This window comes from Chrysemys picta, chromosome 3 (genome assembly GCF_011386835.1).
Source record: "Chrysemys picta bellii isolate R12L10 chromosome 3, ASM1138683v2, whole genome shotgun sequence".
In the NCBI taxonomy this organism is placed as follows: Eukaryota; Metazoa; Chordata; order Testudines; family Emydidae; genus Chrysemys; species Chrysemys picta.
This window is the reverse complement of record NC_088793.1, coordinates 91,499,956-91,524,626: the sequence shown is the minus strand read 5'-3', so window position 1 is coordinate 91,524,626 and position 24,671 is coordinate 91,499,956. Positions and strand designations below refer to the sequence as shown.

The following is a 24,671-nucleotide window of genomic DNA, read 5'->3' as shown; positions in this document are numbered from 1 at the left end:
GAGCTGCCATTAACATTCTTCTCCTTCACCTTTTTACTTTTGGGAAAGTAAAAGCCCTTTCTTTTTCACTTGACTACTCTGTTTCAAAGATTGGCTTGTAATCCTGGAAAATAGTTTGGTTTCAGGTCTGAATTTTATTGAGATGACAGTGATTGGGTATGAAGGATAACACCAGAGATCTGAAAGGTGCTTGGAGTGCGGCTTACTCATTATGCTGATGGTAGAGACAGGCATCTCCCACTACACAGAGAAACTACATTTCAAACTGCTTTGCATATTAACAACACTTTGCTTTGAGAGCCTCAGCTGAAAGGCCCTATGCACGTGACAAACTTTATCTATGAAAGGATGAATTCATTAATTATCCCCATTTCACAGATGGGGAAACTAAGGCAACAGGGTTTTGCCCAAGGTCACCCATCAGACACTTGGAAAGCCAGAAGTCCTGACTTCCAGGTTTGTGTCCTAACTCCTCCCTAAGACCCTTCTCTTTTGGTAAATTTATGGATATCAACATGTGAATGGCCAGTCCCCAATAAAAGGAAATGCACACTGTCAAGTCTCCCTTAACAGTGAGTTACACTGTGGTCACCTGAGAGTGTTATACATGAATAAACTCATTATAGTTGTTTCCAAGCCCTGGACTGGCTGTGTGTTCATTTCCATTCTGACACAACAGCTGCCCTTGTGGAAATCTATCCCTACCATGCATAGAGGAAAAGTGGTTGATGCAAAAACATCAACCTAGAGTCTCAGTCATGTAAGGTTTGCTAGTTAATGCGATAGGCAGAATTCTGACACAAGATTGCCAACGGGTTCTTATCATGAGAAGAATTTATTCAGAAAGTCTCTCACTATTCCTCCTTCATGGCCCACTACTGCCTGTATGTCTTTGTTGCCTAGCAACATGCTTCATCTTTGCTGTGCAAGCAAATAACCTTTCATGTGTATTCTCTCTGGTGTTTTTATTATTACAAACTCAAAAAATGCTCGTTTCTCATATGCATGTTTAATTTCTCCCTCTTTGAGATTCCAGACAGCCCAGTAACATTCAGATTGCTGTATTCTGAGCTTTCATACCTCATCTACCTCAATGTCTGGCACTCTAGCAAAATATAGAGAGCCTATAAAGGGAACAAGTGCTTTGCCAAATAATGCATTGCCTCCTTTAATTTTATTTTAACTTTAATTGACCACTTCTGACCATTAACTTGTGCCTCAAAGCACAGTTTTGATACATTGCTGGCACTTACATACTACTTCCCAGTATCACTTAGCTACTTGTGAAAGAAAGAATGAATGAACGAAACACCCAGCTGTAACCATAGGATCAAAGTCATACTTACAAGAGGAAGAAGGGAAAGATTATGATGAATGTTAGCTGGCAAAGGGGTCGTTCCTAAATAACTGTAAATGTAAATATTGATCTTACAGAAACAGTGTTTTGGACTTTTAAATTCTCACCAAGGATATTACTGAACAGGTGTGTTTGCAAAGTTCAGTAGTTCATAGTATGTCTAATTCTCTTTCAAGGTGGAAGGGGAAAAGTATTTAATAAGGGATCATCCACTGCTACTTTGCTTTTGACTCAGTACTTTTACAAGGGGCCTTGTGGGAAGCTGCTGCAAATGTGCATAACATACTGGATCCCAGTCATCAACAGCATTTTAATATTTGGTCCATTTTATCCTAATGTGAAAGCGTGTGCTTCTGCAGACATCTGGCAGCCGGGCTGGAATACAATTCTTGGTGATGTTTTCCCACTAAGATTGACACCCATATTTGGTTTATCAGCACAGACCTCAGAGTTATACATAAAAAGAACGAGGAGTACTTGTGCCACCTTAGGACTAACACATTTATTTGAGCATAAGCTTTCATGGGCTAAAACCCACTTCATCGGATGCATGCAGTGGAAAATACAGTAGGAAGATATATATACACAGAGGTCATGAAAAAATGGGTTTTGCCATACTAACTATAACAAGAGTAATCAGTTAAGGTGGGCTATTATCAGCTGAAATCTTGGAAACATTCATGATCTGCTTGCTGCCTACCAGCAGCCAGGACAATGCAGGAGGCTCAAGCTGCCTGCAGCAGTGTTCATTGGTACTGAGGACAGTTGTTTAAGCAGTGCAAATTAAATCTGTAGGAGAGGACCACTTTGTAGACAGATGCTTGATGTTTGCCTCCCCGCCCAAGAGAAATAATCGGATACTACGCTGAAGATAATTAACAGCTTTATGGAAAACAAATTAATCTTGTGAAATTATTACAAAAGCACACACTTTAATATTTGTAATGAAGATTGAGTGAAGAACATGGGACATTTATCTAGTTAATTTGATAGAATTAGCTGCCAGATTGTAATGAATAAATATGTACACAAACACTGAGCTCCTTGGGTAGTGTGAATTTATTATTACTATTACTATTCTACAATGGCATGCGTGTGATTGGCAGGGATTTCCAGCCTTTTTGGGCAGTTTATCTGACTAGCTTGGCAATGCCAGCTAGTGCCCACCCACATTTCTTTCAGCAGTGAGAGCTCTAATCTCCATTGGTGTTTGGAGCAAGCCACACTGCTCTGTAGATTAAGGCACATGCCTCTGATAGTAAGGCCAATAGTTGCAGTGCAGTATAATTCAACAGAGGCTCATCATGAAGAAAAGCGTGGGGGCGATCTAGTGTACAGCTGAGACAACCAGTCACAACATACTCTCAAATATCAGCATAGCTACACATACAAATGGCTGGAAGCCACATACTAGAGAATATACTAAATCAACTATAATAGTGTCATCTCAGGACCCTACAAGCTGAAGAGTGGTGCCTGTCTTCCACATTACAGCACCTTTTACAAACTAGCTTTCCCAAGTTTCAGAGTAGCAGCCGTGTTAGTCTGTATCCGCAAAAAGAACAAGCGTACTTGTGGCACCTTAGAGCCTAACAAATTTATTAGAGCATAAGCTTTCGTGGGCTACATCCGAAGAAGTGGGCTGTAGCCCACGAAAGCTTATGCTCTAATAAATTTGTTAGTCTCTTAGCTTTCCCAATACTCTTAGTGATCAGCACAAAGCATCGAATTAGTGGTACTTATGCCATTATAAAAATACTTATAAAAATGTATTTAGGCAGAAACGGTCCCTTTCTCAAAGAGCTATTTACACTGATGTCATACAAGACAATTTGGCTCTCAACAAAGTAAACATGAACCCTTTAAAGCATGGTAAGGTGCTTGAATGTGCAGCACTATGGCAATGTACATTACACAACAGTGTGTGATAACCCTGATTAACTTCTAATTACCACCATGAATTTATTATAGCATTTGCAAAAATCCTGCCTTTATTTGGCTGTACTGCTTTGGGGCTGGGAATAGTGCCATTGGGTGGTGGGTCCCAGAACAATATGCTAGTATATCACAAGATAACTCAGGGCTTCCTGGGGAACAGGGGTGGAACATGCAGTAGGATGCACTTTACCACTGCTCTGGTAAGGATAATCATGAACCCTGGACTAATACACAGTAACATACATGTTGGGGGTCTGATCATATCCCCTGACCAATGAACGCCACCTTATGGATGTTGTGTGGTATTAAGGAAGTCCCCGCCCCATAGTACATTCAACTGCTAAATTAAAATCCTGCCTTGTGCTGCATAAGACTCGGTGCACACTCTTCATTCCACCCCTTCCAAGCACTCACACGCACAAATCAGGAACTGACCCTATGCTGGACCCATACTAGGAATTAAATAAACTGAAACATGAAAAATGTATCTGATGATTTGTCTGTGAATTTCATTTCTACTGTCAGGAGTTTTTAAATCTTTTCTATTTTTCCACATTTAAAAAGGGAGGCAAATGTGTCAAACTTTTTACCTCTATCAGGCCAAACTCTCCCTTCCACAGAACCAATAACCTGGATGCCAGGTATCGTGTTGGTTCTCACAGAAGGCAAAACTCCCACCCAGCAGCCACTCACTTCTGCAGCATCTGAATGGCTAAATCTCTAGAACGGCCTTTTTGCCAGATTTTGGTACTGTCCTGCTGCTGCTCTCCTTTAGGAAAATGCAGAGGTTGTCTAGCTGCCAGCGCAACTAAGGCCCCTCTTTAGACCTTATCTGGCCAAATCTTAATGTGAAAAGTTTTATAGCTGATTTATTTCCAAAGGCCAAGTAAGAGAAAGATCAAACAAAACAAAAAGAAAGACAGAGGTACAGAATCTGGGTTATTTCATGGAAACAAAAACTCAGCTGGCTCCTTGTTTATTTTTGATTTGCTTCTTCACAGTTTGCATTTCCAGGTCTGCAGGCTGCTCAGCAAACTGCACAGCACTAAAGCATCATGAACTTCTCCCATGTATAATTAATTACTCCAGCTAATAAAAACTGAACTTCTGAGGAACGCCCAACAGATTGGTAATGGATACAGTGTTTTTCATCTATGCCACAGGTTCATAGCTAGCCCAGGTGAGTAGTGATAAAAAAATAATTACCATCTGGCAGGTTTTCAGTAGCCTGTATGGAATGAGTTTCAGTTCAGTTCTTAGCAGGACTGGGTTCCACCTCAGAAAAAAAAAACCATCACCATCACCACCACCACCATAGGCAGTGAGTAAATCTGGTCTCATATTTAAGACACTGAAGAGGGACCCAAGAAATGAGAGTTCATTTCCTGGCTCTACCACAAACTCCATGTGGGACTTTGGACAAGTCTTAATTTCTCCGTACCTCAATTCCCCATCTATAAAAACAGGGATAATTCTTCCCCGCTTTCATCCTTTGCATGTCTTGTCTCTTCGGACTGAGACATAACTGAGTATGTATAGCTTCTAGGCGGTTGGGGTCTCCAGATGCCACTATAATACAAATAATTATTAATAATAAATAGTTTCAGGGTGCCCAAGAATGAATGGAATGGGAATTAAACCATCCACCAACCCCTCCAGATGATCTCTCCAAATCAGTATTGAGGCATATTTGTTAGGTGGGGAGATGTCAATGTAAGGAATCTTACACTGCTGCTGCCAATGACAAAGTTCAAAAGAAACAAAGGACTTCCATTTATAAAGAATTGCAGTCTCCAGTACTGTCAACCTGGGACCTTTCACTTGCACTGCAGTCACTTAAGAAAGAAAATGTATTTATCCTCACAGCACTTCTGTGAGGTAGGGAAGTGTTCTACCTGACTTTCAGATAGGTAACTGTGTCACAAAGAGACTAAAAGACTTTCCCAAAGTCACACAGAAAATATGTGGTGGATCAGGGACTTAAACCCTGGTCTCCCAAGTCCTAACCATTGAACCATCTTTCCTCAATGATTAGGAGCTAAGCAGTGGTTATTGGAGTGTAATGTACATTTTTACATAGTGTGCACTCAAACACTTGGTGCATATGAACTTCTCGATCCAGTGCTGGTCCATCAAAATCACTGTGTCTCATTGACTCTAATAGTGCAGGATCAGGACCCTTATGAGATATATTTTAAATAAACTAAAAATAAAACAATCATATGCTTCTGCAAGTCCTGGCTTTGGCTGGGGTAGACCATGAAAATGTCATGAAGCAGAGTGCTTTAGAAATTTTGGTGGTGACCTGATTGAATGCAGACAATCCTAGAAGTCTTGAAAGAAAATCTGTTATCTCAGAGAGCAACTTCCATCCCCAAGAGAGTCATTTCAGATCTGAACTCAACCACCATAGATGTGCAACTCTTGGTCATGCTGCTTTTTATATTACTGCATTTGTCAGGCTTATGGCTGGGAATTCCAATACTTATCGCAAATATTCCTTTCCAGCCTTGAATAGGGACTTAAGGATCGGATCCTCAGAGCTGATGAAGTCTCTCTCTTTCTTTCACACAGTATCATACACAAAATCCATTTCAAGTAGGCATGACTGAGCTGATCATAAAATTTTCAAATGATAAAGTTTGCTTGGGATGGTCAGGGAGACAGTCTTTTCAGCCTAATTATTTGCAAATAAAAAGGAGGAAAACCTGAACCAGATCTCACTGCAAATTGGCAATGGATTCTTGCTGTATCCCTGTTACTGTGATTTTTTATCAACTACAAGCTGGATTCTGTAACACCAGGCAGTGTTTAGAGCGAAACCTTTCCACAGTGTTTCACACATCTTGGTTTAACTTACTTTCCAGTCTAGTTGTCTTGTCATTACCAGATACTGCAGCCTGTCAATATAAGTGCTGGAAGGCCTTACAATCCAAGATTTATGCCAACAGTGTTATGGGTACAATGATTCAAATTGCCTCAGGAGCTGTCTTGTTGGTGATCAATATGAAAAGATGTGTCATCTTTTGTGAGTGAACTCATCTGGGAAAGGCACATCAGAAAAAGGTCAGTTGTGTGTTGTTATAAAGCCCTATAGCTATTTATTCTCACCCGATCCTACCAGTCCCGTATCTTTGTGCATTGTTTCGGTGCACATTTTGGGTGTTGAACAAAGTGTTGGCAGCTACAGCAGGCCACTCCTTGCAGATAAGGTAATACATGCAAATTATGCAAAGGAACAACAGCTTACACGTTATGAGGTGCTCAGATACTATGGTAATGGGGAACATAAAAACCTTGGTTAGACTTATGATGAAAGAAGTGCCTTAGAATTTGAACTTGCTGCACAGCTAAGCCAATGGCTCTCAAGCCTGATTTGTATACCCCAACTACTCAACTCTCAGCCTATTTCTGGACCAAGTCCTGTAGACCTTACTCAGGTAAAGCTCCCAATGAAACCAGCAGTGTAGAATATGGTCCTGTAGTAGTTTTATGTTGTGTCCCCATTTTGCAAATGAGCTGATATGGGCACAGAGAGGTTACACAACTTGCACATGGCCAAACAAAACAGGCATTTAGATATTGTAGTAGTGATGTAGGGGGCATGTAAACACCTCGACAATGGCAAATCTCCAGGATTTCACCCAATAAGTTTGTGTCTCCCTTTTTATGGGTCCTGTGCTTTAACCATAAGTCTGTCCCTTCTTCCACTGGTGTTGAAGTAATAAGTTAGAGAAGAAACAAAATAATCCAGAAGTGAAAAATGATAAAACTACAATTGTTTATCTTACAGAAATCTCAGGAAGGATGATCTCAGATCACGTAAATTTGCTGAGTAAGGGCCTCGTCCTTCAAATAGTTTCTCCAAGCCTATTATTCAATGGAAATACACACAGTATTAGGCGTGTGCATCAGAGTAACTCTCACCAAGACTGGGCCATTAGCTAATGAAACTGAACAGTTATTAAATGAATGCCTGTACAATCCCTATAATTATAATTATGACTGCATTACCTGGCCTTGTCTGTTCTAGGCCCTGAACATTAATACAGGGATTCTAATTAAGAGTTAAGTGAACAAAATGGCTCAGAACTGATAAGCAATACAATTCCTGGAAAAGGACTGGTGCACCCCATATGAATATCTGAACAAAAAGACCCCTTCACTCTATCTGTTTAACTTAATCAAATTATCTCTCTTTTTTAAGATCCTTGTCAGAGGAGCCAATTTGAAATAATTAATTCTGGACTGACTTCAAGACAATAGATAATGTAAGTATATAGTCATCTGCACATGAACAGAAAGAAGAGGGGCTCAAAATAGTGAAGAAGAGGAAAACAGGCTATTGGGTAAAAGTTAATAAGGACAATAGGAGAGGGTTACACAACTGAGGACAATAGAAACAGGGGCGGCTCCAGGCACTAGCGCAGCAAGCGTGTGCTTGGGGTGGCAAGCCGCAGGGGGCGGCCTGCTGGTCGCTGTGAGGGCAGCAGTCAGGCTGCCTTCAGCGGCATGCCTGTGGGAGGTCTGCTAGTCCCGCAGCTTTGGCGGTAATTCGGCAGCGGGGACGCTGAAGGCACGGCACCGGCAGACCTCCCGCAGGCATGCCACTGAATCCGTGTGACCAGCGGACCTGCCCGCAGGCATGCTGCCGAAAGCCGCCTGACTGCCATGATTGAGGTGGCAAAAACCATAGAGCCGCCCCTGAATAGAAATAGAAGTAAACAAAGGAAAACCAGGAAATGCTTAATAAAAAAGGCTATATGGTCCAATGAAGGATCGGGATCTTAGGCTTCAAACTTATATTGTGTAATATGTAGGTGGACTGCTCCACATGCCACACAACATAGGATTGGAGACCTTGGTTGTAGTTTGTTTGGGGCACAGACTTTGTTTTCTTGTGTGTACATAGCCTATTGCATAATAGGTAAATAATAATAATAAATCTAAGATAGAATAAGAATCTGCAAAATACCAAAGATGGAGCAGTTCCTTTTTACAATTGATGGAAGGTCTCCCATGCATTTTCAAACAGCAAAGTGAAGCGTTCAGCAAAATTTTTTTATTATAATCCAGACTTTGTCTCTGTTTTAAATACTTCGAAACAAACAAAAACAGACGATACTCTAAGGAAAAAGCATTGAGCAGATATGCTCTAATAGTACGTCTTTTCCAGCTCTAAATGATCTTATTCTATTATTAGATGAAAAATAAGCTTTTCTTTACATTTGACAACAGATAAACCATCTAATCGGTATTGCTTCTGAGTTTATTTGCAGTTTTCTATTCGATATTTACTCCCTTTTTAAAATTGGTTTAGTTCTGCTGGCAGGTTTATGTGTATTTGTTACACTGTATGCTATCGGGCTGGTAGTTGAATAACTCCCTCCCGGAGATGGTGATTGACACAAATCAAGAGGCAGAAGGGAAGGTCAGCCTGCAGCAGAAACCATAGACACAAAAAACCTCCATGGTGGGAAGCGACAGAGCTGCCCAGAAGAAGGAGAACTTACACAAATGGACTTCCCTGTTGCACAACAACAATGCCTGTTCGGGAGATATTTATAGTTCTCTGAGAGAAAGAGGGATCTTGTGCTTTCTAAGATTTTGTGAACTCATGGTGCATTCTAAGGCATAAATTATATGGGGAAGCCCTGGACTAGGAAGGAATGGGAACAGTGAGCACTGCTGATAGGTTGTCAAGTCTTTCTTTGCCCTAGGCAGCCCAGTTGACCCCTCAAATGGAGACTTGATATTGAATAGGCATTAATGAACTGCCCTCTGCAGATACGGTAAGGACCAACTTTGCATCCCTTCTGGACTTCATAAATCCACACATAGGAGTCTAAAGTAATGAAGAATTACATCTTCTTTAACATGAGCAGTTCAATGGCTAATTATTTTCTAACGTCTGTTATCGTAACTGTCACATTCCACAATAATTACAACACTTTAAACTTATCTCAAAGGATCTCAAAAACTTTAACACACGATTTAAGCCTCACAACAATTATGAATTCAATTTTCTCCTCTGAGGAGCAGAGAGGTTAAAGGCACAATTCTCAGAAGTGGCCACAGATTTCAGGTGTCTCTATTTTTCAGTGCCTGGGAGTAAGCATGAATATGTTCAGGTCAATAGGAGGAAATTTTGGACATAACTATGAGGGGTTGAAACTGAGGCTTAGAATGGGACCTTGACGTTAACATTAACTATGGAACCACTACTAAGTAACTCAATAAGATACAGGGTCAGATTGTGCCTTGTTCTTCTGCAGGTTGATGGAGAGAATGCTAGAGCTTTCCTTTTGTGATCTGCATAAGGGCCAGGTATACTTGCAGTCCCTGCACCCAGGGGTGCTCTTGGACTGCTCTCTCTGCACTCTCCTTGGGACTACACATTGCTCAGAGTGGGGTCAATGTGCCTGGGAGAATATGCTGCACCCAATAAAATGGTGTAGCAATGGGAATGATCCCTCTATGCATGGGGAAGACATTGGGAGGCAAAAAATCTCCCAGTACTGTCCCGAGGGTGAAGTGGCTTCCCAATGTGAGGCTGTGCCTTAAAGATGCAATTGAGCCCATAGTTTATCAATGCTGATGAAGTACTTCAAGATCATGCAAGATGCCACAGTTGTGCCAGGCCACAGCACAGAGCCACAAATCGCAAAATGTTTTTCCAGGTTTGCAGACGAGTGAAGCACAGAGACGAGGTTCCAGTGCTGGCTGGCTGTAAGACTAGTGAATGTCCCACTTCCCACCAGCCAGTGAGGGAACAGCAGCACTTTATCCTCCTTCTGCCCCAGCACTCACATAAGGTCTCAAACAGAACTACTTACATTGGTGCCAACTCCTGCTGCTGCTCAGGGGGCTAGGCCAGGCAATCACAACTCTCATGATACTGCAAGTGCCTCATGCCTGAGGAGGAAACTGCTTTCTCTTGAGTGGTACCGTGTGGTATGTAGGAAGGACACCCTTCTCCTCAGCTGCAGCTCTTTGGAGAGCAACTAGGAAGAGGAGCTAGCTGTGACATACCCAGGATACGAACTAGACTAACATGTAGCTGTGTCACCCCTGCCCTCTTACCTGGGGTTTCCTTTATAGTGCTTTGTTGCTGTAACATCCAGCCTGGACTGCTCACAAACAACCTCCAGCATGCAAGTCACTCCCAGCTCTGTGTGTGTTTGTGTGTGTGTGCGTGCTCTAAAGCCAGCCAGCCACACCTTGGGTCTTACCAGCCATGGTTATACTGCATGGTGACCCCCAAAACACTCCCAGTCTTAGATTTTACTCCAGAAATGTATATCCTGTCCTGCCCAGCTCTATCCTGGTCAAGAGCAGTTCATATAAAGCCTGTATTTCTTTAAGCTGGAATAGGCGACAGGGGCTGGATCACTTGATGATGTGCTTTTCATTCCCTCTCAAGCACCTGGCATTGGCCACTGTTACAAGACAGGATACTGGGCAGATGGACCATTGGTCTGACCCAATATGATGGTTCTTATGTAATAAAAATAATATGAACGCACCTTGTTACCCCAAATGGAGTTTCACAGACTTTTCAATTTAAACACATTGGTTTAGATAAAACAAGTAACAACTACAAAAGGGATAGGTTCTAAGTGAGTACAAGTAATGAGGTATAGAAACCAGAAATGGTTACAAGACAAATAAAGATGAAATGCAACTGGTGCCTAATTTAACAAGCTATATTAAATTCAAACCAAAGTTTTTCTCAACACATCCTCTCAGAAGTGTTACTGACCAAATTTCTTAGGCCAAGATCCCTTCTCCAGTTCAATGGCTGCTTCCTTTGTCCCTTCTAGTGCACTGAATTGATGGACAGAGAGAGAGGGAGGAGGGGTGACTTGGAGTGTTTGTCCCTCTTTTTTATAGTGTCAGTCTCCCTCTTGGAAAACATTTCCAGCTAAGATTCTGGAGACAAAAAGTCTATGGAGAAGGATGTTCCCTTCTGCTTTTCATCACCCGTTTGATGTTGCTTTGTCTACTCTTCCTGCTTGATGACTCTGTTTACTGCTTAAATGCAAATAAAGCAGAGCACACATTCCTTTGTTTGTTTGAGACAGACCTATTAATATAACCATACAGTGGAGTCATATAACTTCACATGCAATGTTGCCACACATATTTTATCAGGACAATATTGACCAGCAAATTATGAGTTTACAAACGATATCTTACAAGGCATACTTTGTACAAAGATTATTACAACAGTTTTTAGGCTGTGGACACGGGTACATTCTGTCACTAGTATATTCTGTCATTAGTATAAATAGCCCTGTTTCAGAGCTCCAGTAAGCATCCATGCTGATTCTACTACATCTATCAGTGGTTCTTCAGGTTCACTTACTATTGGTGAGGTCCTGGAAGGTAGTGCTGGGGAAGAGTAAACAGGGAGCAATTCCTCTAAAGTTAATGGAGATAGATCAGTCAGATCAGAATTGGTCCAATATTTCTACAACTGACAATGCTCCTATCCGCAGCTCAGGTTGCTTATTAGATGCATTTACACACACTGATCTAATCTTTCAGCTATCACTGTAGGTCCTACAAGGTTACATCAATTAAATAAAATTCTCTTTATGGTAAATGACAGGCTTCTCTCTACTCACATGATGATAATGAAAACATGAGGCAATATAATCAAACTGCAGGAGGATTTCTCCACAAAAAGTGACCTGCTCTACCCAATCTGTCGTTCCAGACAAACAAACAGACCCAGAAACTGTTTTCATGACTAATGTAATTACTCTGTAGGATCTGTTGTTTGTGTAATGTAATGGTTCTTTCACCTGTATTAAAAATAAATTACCGGTACTCTTCGTCCGCATTCTGCCAAGTCAATAATGACAATGTATCATCAATTCTCTTATCATGCAATGAAACAAAACTGTTTGGAATTAGAGACCACATTAGAAACATAGTGCATTAAAAACAAGCATGAGAAGATTCTCTTTCAGTATTTCCTTTCATCTTCTCCTTACCATCCCAATCACCTTCTGTTTATGGACAAAATGCAAACTGGAACACTATGAATGGCAATAATAGAGTTGAAGTCTCATGTGTGGCCATCAAAATTTAATTTGGAATGCTGCTGATTTCTTTGAGTTTGTTTTGTAAGGGTACAAAGTCCCAATTGAACACATGCCTCCTCTGAGTGAGCCAGGCCAAGTACAATAGCTTAATCAGCCAGATGCATACTATTCAAAGGGATATTTTCCCTGCACAGGCAGTTGGGGATCTGATTGGCATTCAGCCTTTGCAGCACCTCACAGTGGGAGAGAGGTCTTCTGCAGTCATTACTCTGCTATGGTGTCTGTTACTGACAGCACTTTCTACTGGCTCTGGTAGAGAATCAAAATGTCTCTCTCTGTAGCATCATTCACTTCTCCCTTTGCTGCACATGGTTTCTGTTCTTCATCCAATGCACATGTGCAGCCAACACAAAGCAATCACACAGAGGATTGCTAAAAGTTAGTGGCCTCTTCTAGGGTTACCAGACAGCAAGTGTGAAAAATCGGGCTAGGAGGTGGGGGGGTAATAGGAGCCTATATAAGAAAAATACCCCAAAATTGGGACTGTCCCTATAAAATCGGGACATCTGGTCACCCTAGGCCCTCTTCTGAATATGCAATAGATGTTCAGAGTGTTGGTTTTGCTTTGTTGCCATGGAATAGGGGAGGGAAGTGGCTCAGTGAAACACTGGCTTGATCAGCATTTTGCTCATGAAAGGCTTGTGATCTATTAGTCCACAGATGGTCAACTTCTGACTGGCATATAGAACTGATATTTAGTCACAGGAGTGATTTTGATAGCAGAGAGTTAAAACTAATGAGACACTGCTGCTCAAATCATGTGCACCTGCGCTTAGCTTGAGATAATGACTGAGTAGCTTCCAATCCAAGGTGCACCACAGCATTGAGCTCATGTGTAAGGGAGTTTAATGTTACCCACCACATTTTTAGCGTTTAACCCGTTCAGGTATGGCAGTTGTGATTTCTCATGGCTGAGGTGCCCCAAACACCAGCTGAGCGCATCCTGGAGATCCAGCTTTCCGGCATTAGGAGGCAAATAGTTTGGATGTTTTGTTGTTGAGTACAGTTATGTAAGAAAATAATAATGTTACATTTGTAAGTTGCACTTCCATGATAAAGAGATTGCAGTACAATACTTGTATGAGGAGAATTTAAAAATACTATTTCTCTTGTTTCTTTTTTACAGTGTAAATATTTGTAATAAAAAATAATATAAAGTGAGCACAGTACACTTTGTATTCTGTGCTATAATTGAAATATATTTGAAAATGTAGAAAATCTCCAAAATTTATAATAAATGTAAATTGGTGTTCTGTTATTAACAGTACAATTATAACTGTGAATAATCATGACTTTTTTTAAGCAGTTAATTTATTTTGCATTAATCACATGCATTAACTGCAATTCATTGACAGCCCTAGAAAATACCAAATATCACAAGATTTGTGATAACATTCTGAGAGTTGGCAACACTGCAGATATGTGGATCTGATGAAGAACACAGATTGGTTATGGCCCTTGTGCATGGTGGTGCATGGGTTTGGGATGAAGAATGGGTGATGCCAATGGATCTGCTTTTACATGCATCTCCCAACCATTATCCTCTGCGTAGGTGCCACTGGAGCTACAGTAGGGAGGATTCTTTTCCTCACTAGCCCTACAAAGACCTGAATAAACAATGCAATAACCTGGGCTATGTGTTTGCGGAAGGATTTGCTTCTAGGGTGTAAGATCACAGATAAGAACTCAATGAGTAGCAGACCATATTTTATAAGGAAGCCAACACGCCAATTAAATATTTGAGAAGAGGATATTTTCATATTCAAGAATCATGCTCTGTCTTCCTTCTTGTGGGGTTCTAGTGGCTTCTGACCTCATCTTTATACTTTCATTTATCCCTACTTATTTATTTATATTTTTAGGGGCATTCACATGTTTTATTAGGTAGATCTCATTTACATACACATTTTGCTTAACAAATTCACATTCTTTGTTGACCACCAGTCTTTTAGCTGTTCTGTCTGCAGGAATATTTTCAGAACACTACAATCATCATCATCATGTGCCTCGGATAAGCAGAGCTATGAAGACTTCACTCAACCTTTTGCAATTGTGCTGCTGATGACATGAAACATGAAGCTTTAAACACTAAGGTCCAGGTTCTCAACTGGTGTAAATCAATCAATGTAGCTCTAATGAAGTCCCCGGGGCTATGCTGATTTATGCTACTTGACTATCTGGTCCTAAAATCCTAAATATGAATTCTTTTATAATCTTCCAGAATAACATAAAACTACCACATTGTACAAGCCTTCAGAAGCCTTGAAAAATTATCCATGTTTCCATTACATCTTGCAGAATCAGGACCTCGGAGCTTTCGTAAAGACAGTGCATTAAAACTGAATAAGACTGGCAAAGCAAATCATAGCACAAAGGGGTAAAGCATCAAAGACCATCACTAGAGAGTATGATTCCGGGGGAGCACTTAGCAGGGGCTCGGAGGGAGAGGCTCTGTTGAGGAAAGGAAAGAGAAAGAGGAAAGGATAGTGGTGCCTGGGACAGATATAGCAACTGCACGCAATATTTTTGGGGGCCTTACTTTATTAAGGGTATGAATGGTTTAAGTATCACTGCGGGCTAGGGATTGTATGTAACTTCAGGGGGCAGGGAGGGGTGCCATACCTCTGGCAGGAACTAAGAAAAGTGGGAGGTGGTACAGGTGAATCACTCAGGTTGTAAACACCTCCAACAGGTACCCCTCCTGGGAAGGCTTGTACATAGAAGTTTCAAACTGGATTTTTGCAGAGACCAACAGACAAAAAGGGTATTTAGCATAAAAAGGCTATGTTTAAACTGACTCATGGTCACCCTTTTGATTCAGCAAATGGACAGAAACTCTGGAGCATGGGGCCTGGGTCACTTGCAGGTTTAAACTAGTGTAAATGGTGGATTCTCTGTAACTTGAAGTATTTAAATCAGGATTTGAGGACTTCAATAACTCAGCCAGAGGTTAGGGGTCTATTACAGGAGTCAGTGGTGAGGTTCTGTGGTCTGCAATGTGCAGGAGGTCAGACTAGATTATCATGTCTCTAAGGTGCCACAAGTACTCCTGTTTTTTTTTAGATTATCATGATGGTCCCTTCTGATCTTAAGGTCTATGAATCTATGACCTCTGTCCAAGGTGCCCCAACCCTTGCAGAAGGGCCCCGTTAGACTGGTGGGTGACATCTGATAAGCTTTCAACATGTATATAGGAACTTTAATTGGATTTTTAAACGTTTTCTCTATAATGTGTTATCTTTAAGAATAAAGGGGCTTGCTTAAAAAGAGCTGTGTTTTGACTTGTAACTTCTGGCCAGACACTGGTCATAACCTTTTGAGAGAGAGCAAAATACTGGTGCTGGCTGTTAGGCAAACTGGCTTGCTCTGATATCACAACATAAGACTGAGAGCAGTGCAGCCTTAATACCCAGTCAGGAGAGAGATGTGAGTCTCTGCCCAAGCAGGACTGTCCTTAGGATTTATGGGGTCCTATGCAGTATTATTAAACTGATGCCCCTATGCCCAACAGCAGCCCAGGCTCATGTGTGTATTTTAGATAAGGGTGGTCTTTTGAAGGATTTATTTTAAAAACTATATGTCTGAAGATCCAAGCATTTAAAGCTAAAGATGAATACTCGGATTGCGTATCTAAAAATCTATCCAAGGATTTTTTAGAGATGTGATTTTATAATCTTTACCAACATACTAATGAAATATTTTTAAAGTAAATTTTAAACTAAAGTCCTGTAGCCATGTTCTGAGTAAATATTACAGTAATGCACAACTGTTTTTGTCAGTACATTCAGAAACTGACAGTATATACCTGGGGGTTGGCAAATGCCTGTTAAATGGCTTCATTACCACTTGAATGTCTCTTTAACAGTTTCAATGTTGTGCTAATAGGTCTGGCAGGCTGGCAGGCTTTTTCACTTTTAAGTACTAGATCCCCTCTGGAGGAAGACTCACCAGGCTGCAGCAGCCAGCTGTGGTGGGAGCCTGTAAGAAGGGTCAGAACAGGGATAGGAAGAGGCAGGAAGGTGGACACTAAGACCCCGGGGTGCCCCAAATTTTTGGGTGCCGTACACAGCTGTGTATGCCTAAGGACAGTCCTGTGCTCAAGAGAGATGATGTTGGCTAGGAGCCAGAAACTTAAGTGTGTGGTCCCTTGAGGACACTTAGGGGGAATACAGGTGCAGTTACCTTGTGACAGTGCCCACATTCTCTCCCACTTACTTTTGTGCAAGTTTCCTCCTGCAAGGCCACCTGGACAGTGATGTCTGAGTGTGTCAGGGAATGAGAGCAGAGGCAGTGAGAAGCAGTGAGATTTTAGAGGGTCAGACAGCTATAAGCCATCTGGCCATCAACCCATCATCAGTTTCTTCCTGCCTATCCTGATTAATTGTACCCAACCCTATGAAGAGGGCAGTAGGGGTGAAGGGGAAGGATGCTCAGCCACAGAGCCCATGCTCTTGGCCCCCTTGGAAGAAAAAAGGACTTGCCCCTCTAATTCTGTAACTCCACACCCAGATAAGAGAAAGTGTTTTACTAATGATGACTGATCCAGGCCATGGGAGAAGGCAGAAAGTGATTTGCTTCTATACCACCCCCTGCTTTGGGCCTCGGGAGAAGAAAAATTCCCTGCTGCAAACCCTTCGTTCCCCACATTGCTGTGTGAAGGAGAGAGAATCATTGTTTAGAATACTTGGGACAGCCTAGTTTGTGAGAGGACTAGGTTTAGGAGGTGGGACAATAGAGAAGCCTGCAATGCAGAAATTGGGAGCTGCTGGGGAGGACAGTGTTTTGAAGTGCAAGTCCCTCCATTGCAAAATGTCAGGTCAGCGACAGTCTACTAAGGCCTTGGCTACACTTGGGGATTCACAGCGCTGCCGCGGCAGCGCTGTGAAGCGCAAGTGTAGTCGTGCCGCCAGCTTGCAGCGCTGCGAGCGAGCGTGCAGTGCTGCAGGCGCTGATTACACTGGTGCTTTACAGCGCTGCAAAATCGCTGCGCTCGGGGGGGGGGGTGTTTTCACACCCCTGAGCACAGCAAGTTGCAGCGCTGTACAGCGCCAGTGTAGCCAAGGCCTAATACAGTCAATCACCAACAAACATATAGGTCAAATTTTGAAACATGGCCTCCCCCTACAAAATGGAATGGCTACTTGTTTGCATGCATAAAACTGCATTTGTCAGGCACAGCAGATGCAGATAAGCTCAGTATTAGAAGCTATTGTTGAAAGACACTGGAGTTTGGGGGTGGGGGAAGCAAAACAAATAAAAACTACAGACTTTGTAGACTGTTCACAGAACTCCTGTAAGTTCATCCAAATAAGAATATTGAGAAAAATCTTTAACTTTTAATAGAGTTCTGAGTACATTTTAAGCATTACAAATTATACTGGCTTAGAAACTGTTGTGACATTATAGTCATGTTCCATTTTTATTTTAGTTTGTACTGGCACTCGTTTGTTAGTTCTGAGTTCTGTAAGCAATCACTGAGACACGAGAAGGAATGAAATAATGCATGCCTCAGTGCATTATTAGACATGAGATTGAAAAGTACGTGATGTCACAATATGCATGATTACAGAGCACACAGTATGAAGATGTAGGCTTGCAATTTATTAGGGTTACCATACGTCCGGATTTTCCTGGACATGTCCGGCTTTTGGGGGCTCAAATCCCCATCCGGGGGGAAATCCCCAAAAGCCGGGCATGTCCGGGAAAATCGGGAGGCTCGGCCGGGGCCTCTTTGTCCAGGGCCGGGGGCATGGTGCCGGGCCGGGCTGGGCACGGGGCCGGGGTCCGGGCCGGGAGCCGGGCCCGCGGGGCCGGGAGCCGGGGGCGCGGTGCCGGTCCGGGCCCACGGAGCCGGGAGCCGGGCCGGGGTCGGGGGGTGCGCCGGGCCCGCAGGGCTGGGAGCCGGGGGGTGCGCCGGGCCGGGAGCCCGGGTCGGGGAGCCGGGGGGTGCGCCGGGGTCGGGGAGCCGGGGCCGGGAGCCGGGGAGTGCGCCGGGGTCGGGGAGCCGGGGCCGGGAGCCGGGGAGTGCGCCGGGGTCGGGGAGCCGGGGCCGGGGAGCCGGGGAGTGCGCTGGGGCCGGGGAGCCGGGGCCGGGAGCCGGGAAGTGCACCGGGGTCGGGGAGCCGGGGGGTGGTCGGTCGGGGCCGGCACCCCAGGGCCCGAGCCGACCCAGGCTGGAGCCGCGGGGGGACCAGCCTCCTCCCCCCGCCCCCTTACCTGCTTCAGGCTTCCCGCGAATTAAATGTTCGCGGGAAGCAGGGGAGGGGGCGGAGACTTTGGGAGGGGGCGGAGTTGGGGCGGGGGGCGTGGGCGGGGCTGGGGGCGGGGCCGGGGCCCCGGGGAGTGTCCTCCATTTGGAGGCACAAAATATGGTAACCCTAAATTTATAATTGGTTAAAAATAAACTTATTACAATGAAATAAAAGCTTTTAAAACAATTATTTCCCTCTGACACACTTTACTGCACTTAGGGTTGCCACCTCTGGAGGTATAAAAAAAGCAGGATATCCAGGATGATTCTGAGCCCATACATTTGTAGTGAACATCCTCACTGACTTTCCAGGATAGCTATCTAAAAAAAAAAAAAAAAAAAAAAAATATCCTGGGAAAACCTGGCCAGGTGGCAACCATTATTGCAGTGCTGCCAACTCTTGCGATTTTGTCATAAATCTTGTGATACAAATATTCCTCTTAAAGCCCCAGTTCATGGAGTCAAGTGGTTACATGAAAATCTCAGCTTTCATTTAAAAATCAAGTCCTCAAGGGAGTGGAGAAAAGCTTGAACATGTGACCCAAATATAGCCTAAAGGTTCGAAAACAGAGTGTCAAAAGAAAAAAAAGAAAAAAAAAAGAATCAAAAATGTATAATCTCTAAAAATCTAGTTTTTAAGCCAATTTCACAGGACCTGACTCTCAATTTCTGAATGCTTGCTGTTGGCAATAGGGTTACTGGGAACACAGAAGGAAAATCAATTCCCTGCATAGCCACAATATACAGTAAGTGCTACAGTATACACAAAGGACTACTATAAGGTTTATATTAGAAGGAGGCCTGAACCAAAACCGTATTTCCTATAATTTGGGAATTCTGGGAATGCTTGAACCTAGTTCCAATCTTTGTGCTGGTCAGCATCTCTATAGTCGGCTAAACCAAAACCCCATATCCAAACATCCTTGGACTTTGAAGAAGTTTGCAGTTTTGTTCTGCATCTATATTTTAACATCAGAACTTAGTTAAATAAATACCAAATATACACAAAAACCTAAACCCCAATCTAAAAACCAAATGAAAAAAAAAACAGATCTACAAAATATTTTTTATGATACAGCTTTAGCCCTTTGTTTCTGTTGTGCAGTCAGTAGTCCCTTACATGATTACTTTTGTTCAGATCAGAAGTTAGGTGGACTGTGTGTATTGAGTCAGAGAAAACTACTGAGTCCATCTGTGATCAGTAACCTCAATTACAATGAATATAATGGGATTCTTTATTAAATCCCATGAATAAACTAATATTGGAACCCAAAATATACTTTGCAAAAGCTATCTAGCCACCACTTATATGTGATTGAGGAGTTTGGAACATGTCAAACCAGGCTAGATATCAGCCCTGGTACTGTGGAAATGGGGAGTCAGGTGTAGGACCCTCACACACACAGATCCAGCAAAAGCCTTCCAGAGCAAGGGAAATCTCAGTTGACCCCAGTCCTGGTGCATGAAGAAACAGGTTGGCAACAGGAGACGTAGAAAAATTATTACTCTGATGAGGGAAGGTCTATGCCACAATTCCGGCACTTTCATCCTACCTTCCTATCTTGGGCAGTGACTTATATGCCTACAGAGCATATCCTAATTTATGAAAGCTATTAAGAAAACTGGGAAGTTTGAGGTGGGTTCGTCCTGAGAGCTAGCAGTCTTGGCACCAAAATTCCAGCTGACAAATCAGTCCACCTACTCACGTCAAGTGAACTGCAGATCATTAGTCCCAGACAGAGAGCCTGAAGCAGAAATCTGTAATTTCAGGAGTATTATCAACACTAGCCTGGCTGTTGTTAGGGTTACCCAAGAGTAAATGAACACTCTTGACTAGGATAATTTAAGTACAATTAGCTCAAGTGGAGGTGAACATGAGTGGTCATGACAATTTACGGCAGGCAATTGCCATGTTCTCAAGCCAAGTTTCTGTACAGGTTCACTGATGGAACAAATCATACAAAAAGTTGGTTCTGTAGGCAAATTAATATTTTATTGCCAAACATTAGAAACAATGAGCAGATGGAGAGCGTACTCTTCATGGCAAAATGCCAGGTAACTTTTTTTTTTTAATGTGACATTTTTGGACTCAAACCTCTACTGTCCTCAGCTGTTCTCTACTGGTCACAGTTTTAGCTGCACAATATGGTAATTTTTTTCAGTTATACTTGCACTCTGATCAATTAGACTGCCTCGTATTAATGATTTGTTTTTTAATAAGATCATTCCAAATAAGCACTTTGGATACTTGTATTGAAAACTTAACTCTTCATTCTCCCTTGTCTTAATGTGTTAAATTGGGAACATTTATTAGACACTAAGGGCTTAATTTTAAGATGTCACTAGTAGTTTTGGTTGCCTCTGCTTTTGGGGGCCCAATTTTAGACACAGCGGTCTGATTTTCAGAGGGTGGGTGCTCAGCACTTCCTGACAATCATGCCTTCTAGAGCGATTTCAAACTGGGTATGCAAAACCAGAGGCAACCAAAATAACTAGTTACTTTGGAAAATGGAGGACTGTTGTTTCTAAACTACCAACAGAGGATTGGAACAGATGCTAAGGCCTGGTCTACACTGGTTGGGGGGGGGGGGGGGGGAAGAGGGGAAATCGATCTAAGTTACACAACTTCAGATATGTGAATAATGTAGCTGAAGTCGACGTACTTAGATCTACTTACCGTGGTGTTTTCACTGCGGTAAGTCGATGGCTGACGCACCCCGTCGATTCTGCCTGTGCCTCTCGCTCTGGTGGAGTACCGGAGTCAATGGGAGAGCACTTGGTGGTCGATTTATTGTGTCTAGACTAGATACGATAAATCGACCCCCACTGGATCGATCGCTGCCTGTTGATCCAGTGGGTAATGTAGACAAGCCCTCAGTTAGGCTTGTTGGTCTATGAACAACATGGCCAAAACTCAGCTTAAGTAAGTTCATTTTTTATATCTTATAAATATTATCTATACTGGGGATGGTATGGCAGTTCTGACCTCCTTGTTGTTCTTGTACACTTCAAACAGCTCTTGAAAATAGTAAATAACCAAAAAACTGGCCAGCAAAGCAACCACTTGACCATATAAAACTTGATAGCTACTGAAGCAGCTGGATAACACAAAAAGATAGTCATTTAAATAATCAGTTTACACAGGCATTATTAAAGCTAATGTGGTTCCCTTCCACAGTTTACAGCTCCAATAGGTTATTTCAGGCCAGATCAATCCTAATTCCATCTGGATTATTTTAAATAAAAGGTGCTGGCTGACTGTGATCTGGAAATGGATGAATTGCTGCTTTGGGGGCACCAGGGAAGACTCTTGTGTATAGTCCATTTGATCCAGTAGCAAACATTGACGAAATTAACAAGGCCTCAGTTTGCCACTTTCTATTGTCATCTAGGAGATAAGTAAAATACTCAAAATAACCCCTTTATATGGTATTTTTCCACCTGTAAATCTCAGAGTACTTTACACAGGTAGATAAACATTATTAACCCTATTTTACTGTTGCAGAAATTGAAGAAAAGAGAAGGTATGTGAATTGTCCAAGGTCAAACAGCAGCCTAATAGCAGACCTGGGGATAGAACCTAGATCTGATTCTCAGTCAGTGCTCTGTCCACTGAACCGTGCTGGCTTCCACAAGGAAAGACACACAATCTCTTTTATTCATGGCCCTAATGGCCCTGTTTTTTGGTAACAAGCAAGTGGAGAAAATTCTTCCTCAAGGTTAGCCATAGGAGTGGAAGGTTTGAAATAATCTGTATTTCATTCCCAATTGGTGTTTATGTTGTCATCGCTGGCTCTCTTTAGTTTTAAACATCCAACAATATTGATGTAATTGACAGTGTTTATTGTTTAGTTAAGAGACCATCACTTTCTTTCATCTGGTGTGTTCCTTGCCATTGGGAGTTCACATACATTGCTCTCCTAGCATACGTTTTATGAGAGCATGTTTCATAGCAACCGCCTTTTGAGAGGCCTCCTCCATAAATTCCTTCTTTTCAAAGACGTATTTGTGGGGATCATCAAAAATTTGAGATAGAACTAGAAAAGATGAAGTGTTTTAGGCCAGAACCACAATCTACAGCCCCTTCTTCATCAGCAAAAAAAAGTCCTGTCAATACAAGACAATAGCAGTATTTCTTTACATTTCTGTAATTCATCACAAAGCTTCCAGTCTCAAGAATCTAAGGCAATGAAGAATGCAGTCTATCTAATTAACTGACCAATTCAAAGACTAGTTAGCTTGGAAGAAAAAAAAGTCATCCTAGGAAGCTTATTATATCTAGCTGGGAAAAAGAAGCCAAATGAAACACTGGACTGAGGAACAGAAAACACTGTTTCATGGTGCCAGTTTAATAGGACCTGCACCTATCTAGACCTAACAAACATTAGTAGTTGCATTAACTAATTATTTTGGAGTTGGACTCTGAAAAGAACAGGCAGAGTGTAAACTCAAGAGTTTGACAGCAGAGGTTCTCAGATTTTTTCCACAGTGTGGGCCACATCTTTATAGAGATTGTGTTATGGAACATTCACATTTGCAATTGGGAGTGCCTCCCTTTCCAGTCATGATTGCATCACGTCCCTGTGTTAACTACAGTAATTGCTTCCACAGGAAAGTAATTGTGTATTGTTAGTTGCCTGTAATGAGATGGGCATTTTGTAATTTTTGACCAAAAAAAGTTAATCATATTGTCCAGTTTTGCTCTTCATTTCACCTCCTCTGCTTGATCTGTTCAATTCCTCTCAGCCGCATAGAGGAGTGCTTATACCATGCGACCAGCCAACTCTTCACAGACTGCAGTTTGTTGACCTCTGTACTAAAGGACATGAAGAATCTCTGCCAGAACTGGCTGAAAACATTGAACAATTAGAACGTCAGCTAAATCAAGAGGTCCCTGAGGAACTACAAGATAGCTTAATGTAAGACCAATTTATAAATGCTTAACTTTGTAATGAACCCTAAATTGAAGATAAAACAAATCTAGTATATTTCCTAAAGAATAAAGAATTTATAGAGTTCTTGGTGAAACAAGTTTTTTTAATCATAACTAGTTACAGAATGAAATGCTGCCATTGTGAGCAAGAAAGTCACAAATCAGGAAGAGAACAAAGCTCTTCATCTCCATTCAAGAACAACCAGCATTTCACTAAGGCAGAAGACTCTAATCAACTAAGTTTGAGGAGCATAGTTTGGTAGTTTTGGTGGCCTCTAACTGCATAACAAAAACTTGTAAAATCTACAACATTGAAGGAAGCTCAACCAGAGATTGTAAAACAGAAGCTATACAATGCACTTCTATAGTGGAGACAGGAATGAACACCAAACAAATATGTTTAAACCAAAAGATTTCTGTTTCACTCATACAATCTATTAAAAAATTAAATACTGAGAAACTACTTTCCTGCTATGATAGAAACTGATTGTGATGTTTGGGTGGCCAATATCATATGGATCAATGTATTTTGGAATTTTACTTTCTACTCGTGTGATACAAGTAGCAACTCATGATCTGAAGAGATGTACTTCCAACAAATAATAGTATTAGTTCTGCATATCCAAGCAATGGATGGTTGTTGGCTGTTCACATCTATAGGAGTCAAAAAGAGAGGCAATAGTATCAGTAGAATTTGTTACTCAAACTACATTACAGAAGAATCAGGGAGTCCTGGAACCTCTTCAAGAATCAAATATTAATAGATGGAATCTGTAAAGAGCATTAGTAGAATTAAAATAATAACTGTTACCCAGCACGTCATGAATCTAACAGAAAGATGAACAGCTATTGAGTTCCCTGATCTTAAAATTTATCACCATCATATGCAAAGCACGGTAACTTATGGTGGTTAAAATGTAATAGAAGTTGAGCTTCAGCATAGACTAGAGCTCTCTATGCACTAGATCTAATATTCTTAGAGGAGATTTAAAAGTAACCCAAAGGGCCTATGGCAGAGACTGTTAAATGAGTGGCTCTCTATAAAAGACTGCTTGCTTGTTTCTTCAGAGATCTATACTT

At 41.9% G+C, this 24,671-nt stretch overlaps 1 protein-coding gene across 2 annotated transcripts in view; it reads right to left on the bottom strand.

The window, feature by feature from the left end:
• Window positions 1-24,671, bottom strand: part of SLC35F1 (solute carrier family 35 member F1) — a 369,666-nt gene that overhangs the window by 96,872 nt on the left and 248,123 nt on the right. The gene's annotated exons all lie outside the window — the stretch shown is intronic.